Here is a 17098-nt window from a genome sequence, read left to right as displayed (position 1 = left end):
TCACCCCTTGGCAACGTGACATGAGCAGCAAGGCTTATCCCGGAGGCATGAGTAAAGCATTTGCGCATGCACCCACCAGCAACAACATCCCAGGCCCCCCACAAAAGGAACTCCACACAAGGTTATATCAAAATTAGCCTTTGTATTCTCACAACACATCAGATAGTAATCACACAATATACATTGTGCCAACTGGCACAGGCAATATTTACAAGGGATTGTTTACACTTGACAGGACCACATGGACCACTGTCAGGATCATCACAAAGTGAACTTGGTCAAAGTGAACTAAATCATAAACATACAAGTAAAATAGGTCATAGAACGTACAGCCAGTAACCACTGATAACCACTGTACTTTGCTATAGTCTGTGACATGAAATCCATAATGCATAGTATCCCACAAGTCTAACTATATTAGACCCTAACCACCTAAGTAAACATTAAACTAGGGGAGTAAATCACACAGGGAAAAATAATCTCCCTAACACAAACCTAAACAGGTAAAACAACCTCCCATGCATAAACCATATCTAGAGGTATCAAAACAGGGTGCGCAAAACATACTATACACAATACATTTCCTAACACCCCAAGCATTAGCACATAAATCACAATAGCACATAAATCACATTAGGGCCTGCGCCTTAAAAATTAAATCATCCCCCCTGGCCAACTGGCCATCTCAAATAAGGGGGCTCAAATGCCCTATGTCCATAAAGTCAGGGCTGCTGCCTAAGCAGCGAAGGTCAAGGTTGTGCCACTGCGCCAAGCCGAAACGTTGCAGCTGCCCACTACTTGCTGGGCAGCTGAGAACAATGAACTGGGGCCTAAACGCTGCAGCTGGCACTGAGTGCTGCGCAGTTGTGGAAGGCCATGGTAGGGGCGAAGGAGTGCGTCCCACTCCTGAGTCCAAAAGCACATGTCCCCTAAAAGAAATGCCTAAACGGTGCAGTTGTCCACTACTTGCTGGGCAGCTGGGAAATAAACTGCGGCATGGGCCCTCACTGGCCATTAGGAATAAAACTGCGCCCAAACGTTGGAGCCATCTAGGCTCTGAACAGAAAACATGGCTCCCAAGGAACGCACTGGCTCTGGAAAGATTGAGGAAATTATGGGCCCCTCTGGGCCAGCCATAAAATAATGGTGCCATCGTTGGAGCCCTCATGCTCGGGAAATATCTGTGGGCCGAACACTGCCCCTCGGCCAATCTACGCAAAGGAAATGCTCCATTGGTGGAGCGCAATGGCTCTGAGGGGGAACACGGGCCCCCGGGACCTCAGGACCCCCACGGGCCCTTGAAACAACAAGAGAGCCACGGTGGAGCGGCCCGCTGCCATCTGGGGCCACTCTGAAGAAGGGCACCACTCTGGTGCCTGGGGGAGCGCCACTGGGGCCCCTTCACTGTAATTGGCCTATCCCTAGAGCCACGCGGCTCTAAAACAAAAGAGGTGCACATGTAACCTTCCCCCCACCCTAGCCGTCTCAACTTACCGGCTCTATGCAGTTGAAAGGCTCCTCCTGGTAGACGCGGTGGGGGCAGGTACCGGCAATGTGCCTCGCGCGCCGCCCGCAGGAAATCGGCTGCGGCGCTGGCGGGGCTCTCTCCTCATGGGAGTCCATGCGCCAGTCTTCACCCGGTCCTCTCTCCTCGGGGACCGGGACTTGAATGGCGGCCCACGACGCTCCAGATATGATGAAGGCACTGGCGCCGCCCACCTCCAGTACTTCCGGGTCATGGTAGGCAGAGGCCCGGCAAAGTTTTCCACAGCAGCTCGGGCTGCGGCAGTGATTCCATGGGGGCATAAACGGGGTGGGCACCCGTAATTTAACTAAGGACACGCTGGGTGGCATTCGTAATTTAAATAAACCCCCCATAAAGCGGAGTAGCCTCCCGCTATGTAAAATATGAAAATAAGTGGGGTGGGCACCCGCAGTGGAGCGATTTCGAGGGAATCCCTACACCGGGGATTCCCTTCAAGGCAAGGGGCAGCTCAGCGCTGCCAAGTTCAAATAAAGCGCTCCCAGATGGGGATAAAGTGCAGGAAGAGCCAGGGACATGGAAAATAAAAGCCAGCACTCCCAAGGTGCTGGGGCAGCCCCAAAGTCTCATCAGGGTCCTGGAAATCCTCCAGCAAGGCAGAAGGGTCCCCCAGAAGTCCTCCAGGCATCCAGGGGCTGGGCAGGACCCAGGGAGGCAAGCCCTCCCGTGGGCCCCAGCAGCAGCACGCCCCTGGTAGATTCGAGTTATTAACAAGAACATTTTTCATGGGGTCACAGCCCCTTTTTATACAGACATTTCCTTTGTCTCCAAAGGTACAGGCAAGAGGCGAACCAGATGCAACTGGTTCTGGAGCACTTTGTTTTGCTCAGCCCCTCTGCCTACTCACAGGATGGGTCAGGGACATCAGACACACCACAGGGGGTGGAGCCAGCATTGTGGAGGGAAGGCCCAGCCCTATTCAGGTCCCAGGTGCAACCCCTCCCTGCCATCAACATGCAGATCTCTCCCCATTCACCACCGGGCAGACCCATCCGGACTCCGGGAGCCAGGCACACCAGCCAGCTTCAGCCAATCACAAGCCAGACAGTCAATTCACATTCACTGCACAGACATGCCAACTTCTAAAAGTGGGACTTCCACACTAGACACAATAAATCTGCGCACATTATCGCGCAGCATTTAATCTCACGAGTTCGCACATACCAAACTCGACCCTGCACTCCCCACACATAAGGAACTACCATGGACACACATATTCCCAATGCATTCCTATGGGAGGGCAGGCCAATCTCACCACACGCACTCAGACTGTGCATACACTTTACACTGGGACACAGTGTTAAAGAGCGCAAAGACCAGAAATCACTATAATTATGTACTATTAAAAGGCAAAATGTTCAGGGGTGAACCTGCCAAAAGGGCAAGTCCAACACTTCCTTATATTAAAAAAAGTCTGTACATTCAGACATAGACCTATGGCGAACTTTAATGGGACCCGCCATTCAGGGTCATCCATCTTAGCGTTCAGTCCTGCAATATTCCAACTAAGTATATGAGCAAAGCAAGAATAGGGCTTGGGGACAGATCCCACCTTTACCAAGGCCAGATCCACAGCTCTCTGAACATTAGCAATGCTCAACACTTTTTGGCATTGTAAAAAAAGAAGTTCCCAAGCACACCACACAAAGAGGTAGGAAGCCAAGATTCAAGCAGAGGTTGATAAAGGCGATGAGAACAACTCTTCAAGTAGACTTTGCCTATCGTTGATGATAGCTCTATTTCCAGTCGTGGTGATTACTCATGTGTCCATCATGCAGAACACTTTGGGAAAGGACAAAGTAGCCCATGGGTCGATGGAATTCAGAGTTAACAGTTTGATTTGGATCCCCATGGGCTTCCGTGCTTAGATGTTTGGCTTTTGCAGCAGAAGTAGACTAGAGAATGACATCTATGCCCGTTATGTTAGATTCAGCAACATCATTAATATTCAATCTAAATACATTGCAGGAATTGAATTCTACATGGGTGATCAACGAGGCTTTACTGTTATTACTTAGAAAATTAGTATAACAAGCTCTTTGTCATTGGAAGAAATCAAATGCATGCAGGGAACTGCATAAAACCCTTGGCAAGCATAACCTATTAAATGGATAAAACAGAGTTACATTACAGAATGGATCAACAAAATCTTATCAAGAGTACCCTGCCGAGAGGAATGCTGCGTATAGTGATAGGGTGTAGATTCCTTGGGGTGAACCGGGGAACCACTGACAGTGAAGACTCCCAGGATGTCAGGTCAATTATTTTTTTTGTTTTTCAAAAACAAACGCATGCTGTGGGAGGTTTTCTTTTGGAAAATAAAAAAAATTGCTGAATGTCTCCTTAAACTTAGCAGTCATTCAGGAACATTTCAGTGACTTCAAAGGTGCCACCACAGGGCTGGCATAACTCTCTAAATATGGTGAACAAGTAGACTGGCCAGAGTTGTGGTTTTATAGAAACCATACGAGATATAAGGTAAAAGATCAAACTAATAAATAACAAAATAATAAGGCCGATAAACATCAAGTGTTACTAGATCTGCTGATCACCTGGACATCCTAATCAGGGACAGGCAGTGGTGCAGGAAAAGAAGACCCAGGTTCTCAGGCTCCAAAAAACGACAGGGAGTAAAACAAAAAAAAAATAGTCAAAGGGTTTATGGGCAGTGGTGATTCCACAAAACGAGTTTAACAACAAAGAGGACCCTACATAGTATCAGGGCCACGCTAAGCCAAAAAGGCTCCGAAAAGCACAAAGCTCACCAAGAAGTTAAGAAATTATTACACAACTGTTGGAAAATGTTCGCAGACACACGAATGCAAAGATAGAGACTTGCTATGTCTTTCAATGTACCTACACAAAGACCACTTCAAGAAAACACCAATATATCTGCCCACATTCTACTGCCAGAGCAGGCGGGCAGGCAGCATTACGAAAGTGCCAGTTTTCCAACCTGTGTATTCCAAGTGTCATCAACAGAGGGTCGTAGTTGCTCCAACAAGTGTTTCTTAATGTCAAACCAAAAGGCATCCCTTCATATCACTTTGCTGTCTACGCTTTGTCCCCATTACCCCTTCCAGGTAGGTCGCCCACAGCACCGCCTGTGTGTCCCTGCCCCAGCTGCCGCTGCTGAGGAAGTTCGAGGCCCTCCTCCACCCGCAGGCTACCACCTGCGCCTCATCCCTGGTGGCCAGTGGTAGGCCGTAGGTTTCCTCATCCTCCATTGTATTGCCTGTATTTTCTTTCATTGCTCCCGTTGTAGTGACTGCATTTTCATTGTTGTGTCTGTGACTGCTGTTGTCTGTCTCCCCCGCTGCCTGTACGTGGTCTGTGCCCGTTCTCTCCCTCTGTTCCCCTCGCTGCCCCCGTGTCTCTCTGCCCGGTTTCCCTTCTGCTCTCCTCGCTGCCCCCGTGTCTCTCTGCCCGGTTTTTCCTTCTGCTCCCCTCGCGGCCCCCATGTCTCTCTGCCTGTTTTTGCCTTCTGTTGCTTAGCTGCCCCTGCATTTCTGTGACCTTTCTGCCTTCTGTGCCACTCGGTTCCCCCTGTTTTTTGAGACCTTTCTGTCCTTTTCTTGAGACCTTTTGCCTTCTGTGCCACTCGTTTCCCCCTGTTTTTTGAGATCTTTCTGCCCTTTCTTGGGACCTTTCTGCCCTCTGTGCCACTCGTCCCCCCCCCCATTTTTTTCTGACCTTTCTGCCCTTTCTTGTGTCCTTTGTGCCTCTGTGCCACTCGTTTCCCCTGTTTTTTGTGACCTTTCTGTCCTTTCTTGGGACGTTTCTGTCCTCTGTGCAACTCGTTTCCCCCTGTTTTTTCTGACCTTTCTGACCTTTCTGCCCTTTTCTGCGACCTTTGTGCCTCTGTGCCACTCGTTTCCCCCTGTTTTTTGTGACCTTTTTGCCCTTTCTTGGGACCTCTCTGCCCTCTGTGCCACCCGTTTCCCCCCATTTTTTCTGACCGTTCTGCCCTTTCCTGTGATATTTGTGCCTCTGTGCCACTCGCTTCCCCCGTTTTTGTGACCTTTCTGCCCTTTCTTGGGACCTTTCTGCCCTCTGTGCCACTCGTTTCCCCCCCCCCCCGTTTTTTCTGACCTTTCTGCCCTTTCCTGTGACCTTTGTGCCTCTGTACCACTCGTTCCCCCCCGTTTTTTTGTGACCTTTCTGCCCTTTCTTGGGACCTTTGTGCCCTCTGTGCCACTCGTTTCCCCCATTTTTTGTGACCTTTCTGCCCTTTCTTGGGACCTTTCTGCCTCTATGCAACTCGTTTCCCCCCATTTTCTGTGATCTTTCTGTCCTTTCTAGGGACCTTTCAGCCTCTGTGCCACTCGTTTCCCCCCGTTTTTTGTTACCTTTCTGCCCTTTCTTGTGACCTTTGTGCCTCTGTGCCACTCATTTCCCCCCGTTTTTTCTGACCTTTCTGCCCTTTCTTGGGACCTTTGTGCCTCTGTGACACTCGTTTGCCCCCATTTTTGTGACCTTTTTCCGCCCTTTCTTGGGACCTTTGTGCCTCTGTGACACTCGTTTCCCCCGTTTTTTGTGATCTTTCTGCCCTTTCTTGGGACCTTTGTGCCTCTGTGCCACTCGTTTCCCCTGTATATTTGTGACCTTTTGCCTTTTTTGTGACCTTTCTGCCTTCTATGCCACTCGTTTCCCCCTCAATTGTTCTGCCCTTTAGCCTTCTATTTCCTTTGTCGCCCCTCACCTCTGCATCCCCTGCGGCCCTGCCCCCCTGACCCCTCCTCCCGTCTCCCAGCTGCTCCTCCCTCCTACTTCCCCATATAGGCCGGCCACTGCACGGTGAGGAGAGCGACCCTTGACCCCTCCAGGTAGGTCGCTCCCCCTCCGCACCGCACCGCCTGTGTGTCCCTGCCCCAGCTGCCGCTGCTGAGGAAGTTTGAGGCCTTCCTCCACCCGCAGGCTACCACCTGCGCCTCATCCCTGGTGACCAGTGGTAGGCCGTAGGTTTGCTCATCCTTCATTGTATTGCCTGTATTTTCTTTTATTGCTCCCGTTGTAGTAACTGCATTTTCATTGTTGTGTCTGTGACTGCTGTTGTCTGTGTCCCCTGCTGCCTGAACGTGGTCTGTGCCCGTTCTCTCCCTCTGTTCCCCTCACTGCCCCCCGTGTCTCTCGGCTCGCTTTCCCTTCTGCTCCCCTCACTGCCCCTGTGTCTCTCTGCCCGGTTTTTCCTTCTGCTCCCCTTGCGGCCCCCGTGTCTCTCTGCCTGTTTTTGACTTCTGTTGCTTAGCTGCCCCTGCATTTCTGTGACCTTTCTGCCTTCTGTGCCACTCGTCCCCCCCCCAGTTTTTGTGACCTTTCTGCCCTTTTCTTGTGATCTTTCCCTTCTGTGCCACTCGTTCCCCCATTTTCTGTGACCTTTCACCCTTTTATGACCTTTCTGCCCTCTGTGCCACTCGTTTACCCCTCGATTGTTGTGCCCTTTGCCTTCTGTTTCCTTTGTCGTCCCTCACCACCCCCGTCGCTGCGTCCCCTGCGGCTCCGTTCCCCTGAATGCCCATTCACTGCCCCGCCTCCCGGCTCCCAGCTGCTCCTCACTCCCACCTCCTCACACATGCTGGCCGCTGCGCGGTCGGGCCGCTGGCGTGAGGCAAGCCCGTCTACGCTTGTCCGCGCCTGGACCGCGCCCAGCGCTAGCACCCCTTGCCCCCGCACCCGCAATGATGACCGCCGCCATTATGACGCCAGCACTCTGCACGCTCTCAACCCCGGACGGGCCCACAACTGCTTCAAGGCCGCCCCTAAACGCACACACGGTCCCTTCACCTGCCGGAACTGTGTTTCTTAATGTCAAACCAAAAGGCATCCCTTCATATCACTTTGCTGTCTACGCTTTGTCCCCATTACCCCTTCCAGGTAGGTCGCCCACAGCACCGCCTGTGTGTCCCTGCCCCAGCTGCCGCTGCTGAGGAAGTTCGAGGCCCTCCTCTACCCGCAGGCTAACACCTGCGCCTCATCCCTGGTGGCCAGTGATAGGCCGTAGGTTTGCTCATCCTCCATTGTATTGCCTGTATTTTCTTTCATTGCTCCCGTTGTAGTGACTGCATTTTCATTGTTGTGTCTGTGACTGCTGTTGTCTGTCTCCCCCGCTGCCTGTACGTGGTCTGTGCCCGTTCTCTCCCTCTGTTCCCCTTGCTGCCCCGTGTCTCTCTGCCCGGTTTCCCTTCTGCTCTCCTCGCTGCCCCCGTGTCTCTCTGCCCGGTTTTTCCTTCTGCTCCCCTCGCGGCCCCCATGTCTCTCTGCCTGTTTTTGCCTTCTGTTGCTTAGCTGCCCCTGCATTTCTGTGACCTTTTGCCTTCTGTGCCACTCGTTTCCCCCTGTTTTTTGAGACCTTTCTGCCCTTTCTTGGGACCTTTCTGCCCTCTGTGCCACTCGTCCCCCCCCCCCATTTTTTTCTGACCTTTCTGCCCTTTCTTGTGTCCTTTGTGCCTCTGTGCCACTCGTTTCCTCCGTTTTTTGTGACCTTTCTGTCCTTTCTTGGGACGTTTCTGTCCTCTGTGCAACTCGTTTCCCCCTGTTTTTTGTGACCTTTCTGCCCTTTTCTGCGACCTTTGTGCCTCTGTGCCACTCGTTTCCCCCTGTTTTTTGTGACCTTTTTGCCCTTTCTTGGGACCTCTCTGCCCTCTGTGCCACCCGTTTCCCATTTTTTCTGACCTTTCTGCCCTTTCCTGTGATCTTTGTGCCTCTGTGCCACTCGCTTCCCCCATTTTTTGTGACCTTTCTGCCCTTTCTTGGGACCTTTCTGCCCTCTGTGCCACTCGTTTCCCCCCCCCCCGTTTTTTCTGACCTTTCTGCCCTTTCCTGTGACCTTTGTGCCTCTGTACCACTCGTTTCCCCCCGTTTTTTTGTGACCTTTCTGCCCTTTCTTGGGACCTTTGTGCCTCTGTGCCACTCGTTTCCCCTGTATATTTGTGACCTTTTGCCTTTTTTGTGACCTTTCTGCCTTCTATGCCACTCGTTTACCTCCGTTTTTTGTGACATTTTTGCCCTTTCTTGGGACCTTTATGCCTCTGTGCCACTCATTTCCCCCCGTTTTTTGTGACCTTTTCTGCCCTTTCTTGGGACCTTTCTGCCCTCTGTGCCACTCGTTTCCCCCCCCCCCGTTTTTTCTGACCTTTCTGCCCTTTCCTGTGACCTTTGTGCCTCTGTACCACTCGTTTCCCCCCGTTTTTTTGTGACCTTTCTGCCCTTTCTTGGGACCTTTGTGCCTCTGTGCCACTCGTTTCCCCCATTTTTTGTGACCTTTCTGCCCTTTCTTGGGACCTTTCTGCCCTCTGTGCAACTCGTTTACCTCCGTTTTTTGTGACATTTTTGCCCTTTCTTGGGACCTTTATGCCTCTGTGCCACTCATTTCCCCCCGTTTTTTGTGACCTTTTCTGCCCTTTCTTGGGATCTTTCTGCCTCTATGCCACTCGTTTCCCCCCATTTTCTGTGATCTTTCTGTCCTTTCTAGGGACCTTTCAGCCTCTGTGCCACTCGTTTCCCCCCGTTTTTTGTTACCTTTCTGCCCTTTCTTGAGACCTTTGGGCCTCTGTGCCACTCATTTCCCCCCATTTTTTCTGACGTTTCTGCCCTTTCTTGGGACCTTTGTGCCTCTGTGACACTCGTTTGCCCCCATTTTTGTGACCTTTCCGCCCTTTCTTGGGACCTTTGTGCCTCTGTGACACTCGTTTCCCCCGTTTTTTGTGATCTTTCTGCCCTTTCTTGGGACCTTTGTGCCTCTGTGCCACTCGTTTCCCCTGTATATTTGTGACCTTTTGCCTTTTTTGTGACCTTTCTGCCTTCTATGCCACTCGTTTCCCCCTCAATTGTTCTGCCCTTTAGCCTTCTATTTCCTTTGTCGCCCCTCGCCTCTGCATCCCCTGCGGCCCTGCCCCCCTGACCCCTCCTCCCGTCTCCCAGCTGCTCCTCCCTCCTACTTCCCCATATAGGCCGGCCACTGCACGGTGAGGAGAGCGACCCTTGACCCCTCCAGGTAGGTCGCTCCCCCTCCGCACCGCACCGCCTGTGTGTCCCTGCCCCAGCTGCCGCTGCTGAGGAAGTTTGAGGCCTTCCTCCACCCGCAGGCTACCACCTGCGCCTCATCCCTGGTGACCAGTGGTAGGCCGTAGGTTTGCTCATCCTCCATTGTATTGCCTGTATTTTCTTTTATTGCTCCCGTTGTAGTAACTGCATTTTCATTGTTGTGTCTGTGACTGCTGTTGTCTGTGTCCCCTGCTGCCTGAACGTGGTCTGTGCCCGTTCTCTCCCTCTGTTCCCCTCACTGCCCCCCGTGTCTCTCGGCTCGCTTTCCCTTCTGCTCCCCTCACTGCCCCTGTGTCTCTCTGCCCGGTTTTTCCTTCTGCTCCCCTCGCGGCCCCCGTGTCTCTCTGCCTGTTTTTGACTTCTGTTGCTTAGCTGCCCCTGCATTTCTGTGACCTTTCTGCCTTCTGTGCCACTCGTCCCCCCCAGTTTTTGTGACCTTTCTGCCCTTTTCTTGTGATCTTTCCCTTCTGTGCCACTCGTTCCCCCATTTTCTGTGACCTTTCACCCTTTTATGACCTTTCTGCCCTCTGTGCCACTCGTTTACCCCTCGATTGTTGTGCCCTTTGCCTTCTGTTTCCTTTGTCGTCCCTCACCACCCCCGTCGCTGCGTCCCCTGCGGCTCCGTTCCCCTGAATGCCCATTCACTGCCCCGCCTCCCGGCTCCCAACTGCTCCTCACTCCCACCTCCTCACACATGCCGGCCGCTGCGCGGTCGCGCCGCTGGCGTGCGGCAAGCCCGTCTACGCTTGTCCGCGCCTGGACCGGGCCCAGCGCTAGCACCCCTTGCCCCCGCACCCGCCATGATGACCGCCGCCATTATGACGCCAGCACTCTGCACGCTCTCAACCCCGGACGGGCCCACAACTGCTTCAAGGCCGCCCCTAAACGCACACACGGTCCCTTCACCTGCCGGAACTGCAGCTACACCAGCCACAGAGCCGACAAACCACCCGCCAAGAAAGACCTCAAACACCATTGATGCGTACTACTGAACACCCGCTCCGCACGCAAACACGCCGTCGAGCTCTGGGACCTACTCAACACAACCCCCGCCGCCGCTGGAGCAAAATCACAGAAAAACAACTACATGCAAACCTCGCTCTCAGCCCACCCACAGAACCCTCAACACCGACGTCGCTGCCCACAACCTCAGACGCTGGATCGAGGACTGCGCCAACACCCTCGCCCCGCTGAAGAAACCCCCCCACAGAGACACCAGCAAGAGGGCCAGCTGGTTCACTGCAGAACTCCTAGATTCCAAGCAAGCCTGCCGGAAACTAGAGAAGAAATGGCACAGTGAACAAACTACGGACAGCCACGCAGCACACAAGGACGCCGTCCGCAACCACCACCACGTCATCAGGGCTGCCAAGAAGACCTCCTTCAAAGACCACCACGACAACAACGCACACGACAGCAAGGAGCTCTTCAATATCGTGAAGGATCTCTCTAACCACAGCTCCAACACCAACGACATCCCACGGTCGCAGGCCCTGTGCGACTTCCTCGCCACCTTCTTCCAACGCAAGACAGCAGACATCCACGGCAGCTTTAACACCCAGACAGCCCCAACAGACAGCAACACAACAGACCCTCTGCACACCATCGACCACGTCCTCTTACTAGCCTGGACCAGCGTGAGCGTCGATGACACCAACAAGACCATGAGCACAATCCACTCCATCTCTCCGTCAGACCCATTCCCGCACCTCGTCTTCAACAAAGCAAGCATCTCCATCACACCCCACCTACGCAATGTCATCAATCCCTCCCTTGAGACCGCGACCTTCCCAGAGAGCTGGAAAGACGCCGAGATCAACGCCCTACACAAAAACCCCAAGGCAGACCCAAGGGACCTCAAAAACTTCCAATTCATCTCTCTGCTCCCCTTCCCGGCCAAGGTCATCGAGAAAATCATTAACAAACAGCTAACCCGATACCTCAAAGAGAACAGAATCCTGGACCCTTCCCAGTCAGGGTTCTGCAGCAACCACAGCACCTAGACCACCCTCATCGCCGCCACCGACGACATCAGGACCCTGCTAGACAACGGGGAGACTGCAGCACTCATCCCCCTAGACCTCTCCGCCGCCTTCGACACCGTCTGCCACCCCACACTACGCACACGCCTCCTTGCCGCAGGGATCCGCGACAAGGCTCTGGAATGGACCACCCCCTTCCTCTCCGGCAGCACCCAGAGTGTTCGCCTCCCCCCGTTCCGAAGCCTCTGAGATCATCTGCGGCGTACCCCAAGGATCCTCCCTCAGCCCGACACTGTTCAACATTTACATGGTCCCGCTTGCACACGTCGCCCTACAGCACGACCTCAACATAATCTCCTACGCCGACGACACTCAACTGATCCTCTCCCACACCAAGGACCCCATCACCGCCAAAGTCAACCTCCATGAAGGAATGAATGCCGTCGCCGACTGGATGAAGATCAGCCGTCTGAAGCTGAACTCGGACAAGACGGAGGTCCTCATCCTCGGCTCCTACCCGTCAGCCTGGGATGACTCCTGGTGGCCAACAGCATTGGGGGCAGCCCCGACCCCCACACACGCAACCTGGGAATCATCCTCGACTCAACGCTCTCAATGACCAAGCAAGTCAACGCCATCTCCTACTCCTGCTTCAACACCCTCCGCAAGCTCCGCAAGATCTACAAATGGATCCCGACAGATACAAGAAACAGTCACCCGGGCCCTCGTCAGCAGCACACTCGACTACGGAAATGCCCTCTACGCGCGAGCCCCGGCCAAGCTCATCAATCGACTATAACGCATCCAAAATGCTTTGGCATGACTGATCCTCGATGTACCACGACACGGCCACATCACCCCCCACCTGAGAAACCTGCACTGGCTCCCCGTCAACTAGAGGATATCCTTCAAGCGCCTCATCCACGCACCCAAGGCACTCCACAAGACCGGCCCAGCCTACCTCAACAGACTTGCCTCCTTCTACACCCCCAACCGCCAGCTACGATTCGCCGACCTCTCACTCGCCACCGTCCCACCCATCCGAAGAACAACCACCGGCGGGAGATCCTTTTCCCACCTCGCCGCCAAGACATGGAACACCCTCCCACTGAGCCTACGACAGACCCAAGACCTGTTGACCTTCAGGAGGACACTAAAGACCTGGCTGTTCATCAGTAGGGGCCCCCACCTCCCCCCCCCCCGCACTTTGAGACCCTCACAGGTATGTAGTGCGCTTAACAAATGACTGATTGATTGATTGATTGCAGAAGTAATCAAAGGCATCTCTGAATAACCTAATTATGGTGGCTCTGCCCCCAAACTCATTAATTCATGGGATACTGCAATGCACATTTCTGCCCACTTGATGCACCGGTTTCGTGCACATACACGGGAAATGTCATGAACATTGAAATAATTCAGTTCTACTGTTTGCCCTTTCTGTGCACGTGCAGCCATGCACTTGCAGGCGTCTGGCCTCTGCCTTCATGCTCGACTATGCAAAGGAATGTCCCAGACAAACAAGCCAATGCCAAGTCCAGCAGTTCTAGAACTCAGACTGCCTTAATTCGGTATCCACGCAAATCCAATTAAAGCCTTGCCGCAGCAATAAAGAAACATCCCAGAGCCACGGCCCCAGCCACGTTCATGATGATAGACAGCGCAAGAACCGCTACAAGCTAAACCACTCTTCCGCGAACTCGGCGCTCTCCGGGGCGTCAGTCGGTGGCATTGACGTCAGGCGTCTCATCCAATTCATGAAACACACATCTACAGACAGCCAAGGGCAAAGAATAGCCACAGCCCAACCACCAGATTACCTCTGCAACAAAGATCTCTAACGTCCTCCCACTTAAAACTAGAACCGTCTCACCTTTTCAGTGTCACCTTTTGTAATCCAGCCTGCTGTCCAGGGGATGGAATGCACACATCTACAATTGTATTGTATTGTAATTGCATTTATATAGCGCTTACTACCCCTGACGAGGCGTCGAAGCGCTTTTTCGGCGGGTAGGACGCTACTCCGGTACCCATAGAGGATTAGTTAGTGTTGAATTAGTGTAATGAAACATGCAAGTACATTTTAAGTGGTGGATAGGTTAGTCAGTTATTTGTATTTGGATTGATAGCAGAAGAATAGAGGAGGAAAAAAAGGTTTGTATTTATATAGCTCGTATTAACCCTGATAATTCAAAATTTCAAATAGACTTATGTGAGGCCGGGGTTTCTGCTAGACACATCAGATATGTATATATTGTTTGCACACTCTTGAAAGCAAATGTGACAGCTGTTCATAGTGCATAGGTGCTGCAAGGGAAGCCTGTGTGTTGATATTTCTTGTGCGTGTTATGCTGCAGCTTGAACAATCATAATTTGTTGTGACTGTCAACAATGGGCAGATCATAGACAGCGACTACCCTAGGGCAATATACGGATCGTACATGTAAGGGTTTTTTCTCACTTGGGTCTAGAGGGGATTTGGCGAAGATTAATCTTGTTGTTATATAAATACTATTTAGCATCAATAATACAGTCAAGCTTTCTCTGGTTGCTCACTTAGGATAGAAGAACATACTATCCTTTCCCCTCGGGCCTGTTATTTACGTGCTGATTTGTGCTCCAACGACCCTCTAAATGTATTGCCATATCAGTCGCAGTTAAGAATAGCTTTTGCATTTGAAGAAAGTAAACAGTATGTATTTCTCTACATTCAGGTGAAATTAAAATACGCGTACACAGCCATCCGCATTATTCATTTCAAGAGACTAAAATAGCAACAAATGCAGCAAACAATGTCAGAAAAGCTTCACAGAGTTTAGATTTTTTTGGTAATTCGGCCTGCACAAAACTAAGCCGACACGCACTTCATTTTGTGTTAAACCAAACATGCTATGCATGGCAAATAATAATAGCTGCCAAGCGCTTCCAGTGCTGCTTATTTCAGCCAGGCAAACGCGAATCTCTACTGACATCTAGTGGAAGGAAACAATATCGCATTTCAAATGTTTGCCCTTGAATGTCCTTTAGGCTTTTGATGAATCGCAAGAGTGGTTACTGAGATTTCTCTCTCAGTCAAACATAATGAAAAATGCTGGAACAGGTATTTGAAGAGGGGTTTGACAAGAAAATGAAAAGCAATCGAACGCATGCGTTACACAGTCACATGGTCACACCATGAATGTAAAATGACTGACCTAGCTGTTGCTTTCTATTCATTGAACGCACATTTTAACCCATACGATTATTTAATGTACTCCTTCAGAATTTGTTTACGAAGGGCACATTTATGATAAACCTCAACAAAAAACATAGTAAATATGTGAAAAGATGTTCAACTGGTGTTTCATTTTTTTAATCAACGGTTGCTTCTGCCTCAAATGCTGAACGCTTTCAGGATGGCAACGAGTTGCAGAGATTGAGAAGAGCATCAGAGTTCATTACCCATCATGCCTACTTCATTCCTTTCAAAGCTCCCCACCCATTGCTGGCAAAAGCGCAAAGGACGACGTGTACGTGATCTAGTCAAACTGCTGCCTAGGGCCTAATTTGTGAAACAAAGAGTGCAGGTGCCAGAAACAGCTGAAAAGCTGGCGGTCAGTGCAATTAAACAGCAGGGCGCCGAATACCAAGACTGGTAGTCTTTAATGTACTAGCAGACACCCCCAGCCCCCTTATCCCCTCTTGAAAGTTCCTGCTTTCTCCCTTCGTGACGGTTTTGCCGCCTTTCTCAACCCCCTCCCCCCCCCCCCCCCCCGTCTTTCCAATCTGTGTATTTTTCCCTCTTTTCCACTCCGTAAAGATCTGATGCAAGGAAATAAGTGTTCCCCCCCCCCCCCTTACACCCTCAAAACGGGCCACTTGCCCCCACTGGCAACCACAGGCTCAAATTAAGCGCTGCTACTGCTATAATGTTTGACTAACCACCACAGTTGAGACCTCTGCTATACGCCTCAGTCAATAACAATGTGTTATCTCTATGTCCCTCGTCCTTGACCCAGTCATTACTCGTGAGGTATACTCCACTGACAGGAAACAAAACATGAAACACCTGAAGGCTCCACCCACGCTCCTGCCAGTACTTCCTCTTTTGTTTCCTGTCGGTGGACATGAAGGGGGACGCAGAGGTAATTGCCGTGCTCTTACCTCCAACGGGTTGTTTCCTTCTTCTGGGCTTTAGGAGTGCTTTGGGACCGTCGTAGGAGCAGCTGGAGCTGGGACGTCGTTGGTGGCCGCATGGACACTGTAAGTTGCCACCGGGTGTCTTGCTTGCTTGGCTCGGTCGGGCCCCAGTCTCTTTAGCTTTTTCTCTTTCTGCAGTGATTTTGCATTTGGATATTTCTGCGGGTCACAGACCTTCTCAGCATTTTTCAGGTGGGATGCTCGTTTTTTATTTGTTATTTTACACCGGCTACCTCCAGTGGTTGTATTCCTGGTGAGCCGCGGAGGTGCCGGTGTGCAGGGTCGGATTGGGATCACAATTTGGCCCGGGCACTGACGAAAAAAGTGGCCCACATTCATGAGGCGTGGCACATATTTAAGTGGCTTGGCCCACATTCAAGGGGCGTGCCCTTTCATGAAACACCATTTGCACAGACAAGGTATGAAAGTGGGAGAATACTGTTCTTGTGTAGGACACAGGGCCAAGATGACAATGGCCTACATGCTGAGCAACTAAAAAAAACATTAAAGCTCCTTTCTGTCACAAAATTATTCGAGCCCTCCAGCACAGGAGCACCTGAAAAGCAGCAAAGCCCCTGCTATTACTAACCTACTTAGCCCTCCCCAGCCCTTCAGTTTAGGAGCACATGAACAGAGGTAAGGCCCCTGCAATTAGTAAATTAATCGGCCCTCTAGGCCTCAGGGAAATGTCCTGGCAGGGGAGCACAAAACACAGCTGCTGGGTCATCCAAGGTAGCCAAGTAGCCAGGGGGAGGCCGAGGGGAAGATGGTGCCTGAGTTCAAAACATCACCTGGCCCACACAGGGAGACCCATTCTTCATCGCCCACTATGCCCTGAATGTGAAGGGCTGTGGGCGAGGTGTTAAGAGTAACACTGTTTCTGGGCTACGTGGGCCCCAGGGGGGCCGAGGTGAAAATGGCTCAAAGCCTGAGCAAAACCTGGCCCCTAGGGAGGCCGATTCTTGCCAGCAATCACCCCTCCCTAGCCCAGCCTCAGCGTGATTGCTTGGCAGGGCAGGGGGTGAAGGAGAGGCCACAGCTGATAATCGCTGTACTGCGCACAGCGAGGCTGCTTTCATTTCTCTGTCCAGTGTCTCTGTCTCCGTGCTCTCTGTGGGCCGGTTTTATTTTCTCCCCTTTCCTAGTCCACTCTCTGTGGACTGGGAAAGGGGAGAAAAAAACGGCCCACAGAGGGCACTGAGACACCGGCCCTTCGGCCGATGCCCGAATGCCCGCCTTGGCTATCCGCCCCTGCCGGTGTGTTCCGGTTTAGCTAAATTTTTTGGTGGAGCCTCATCACTGGCACCTGGGGTTTTGTGGAGCGGCCTCCTGGTGAATGCTCTGCCATTTA

Source organism: Lissotriton vulgaris, chromosome 9 (assembly GCF_964263255.1).
Source record: "Lissotriton vulgaris chromosome 9, aLisVul1.2, whole genome shotgun sequence".
NCBI lineage: Eukaryota > Metazoa > Chordata > Amphibia > Caudata > Salamandridae > Lissotriton > Lissotriton vulgaris.
This window is presented reverse-complemented; position numbering follows the sequence as displayed.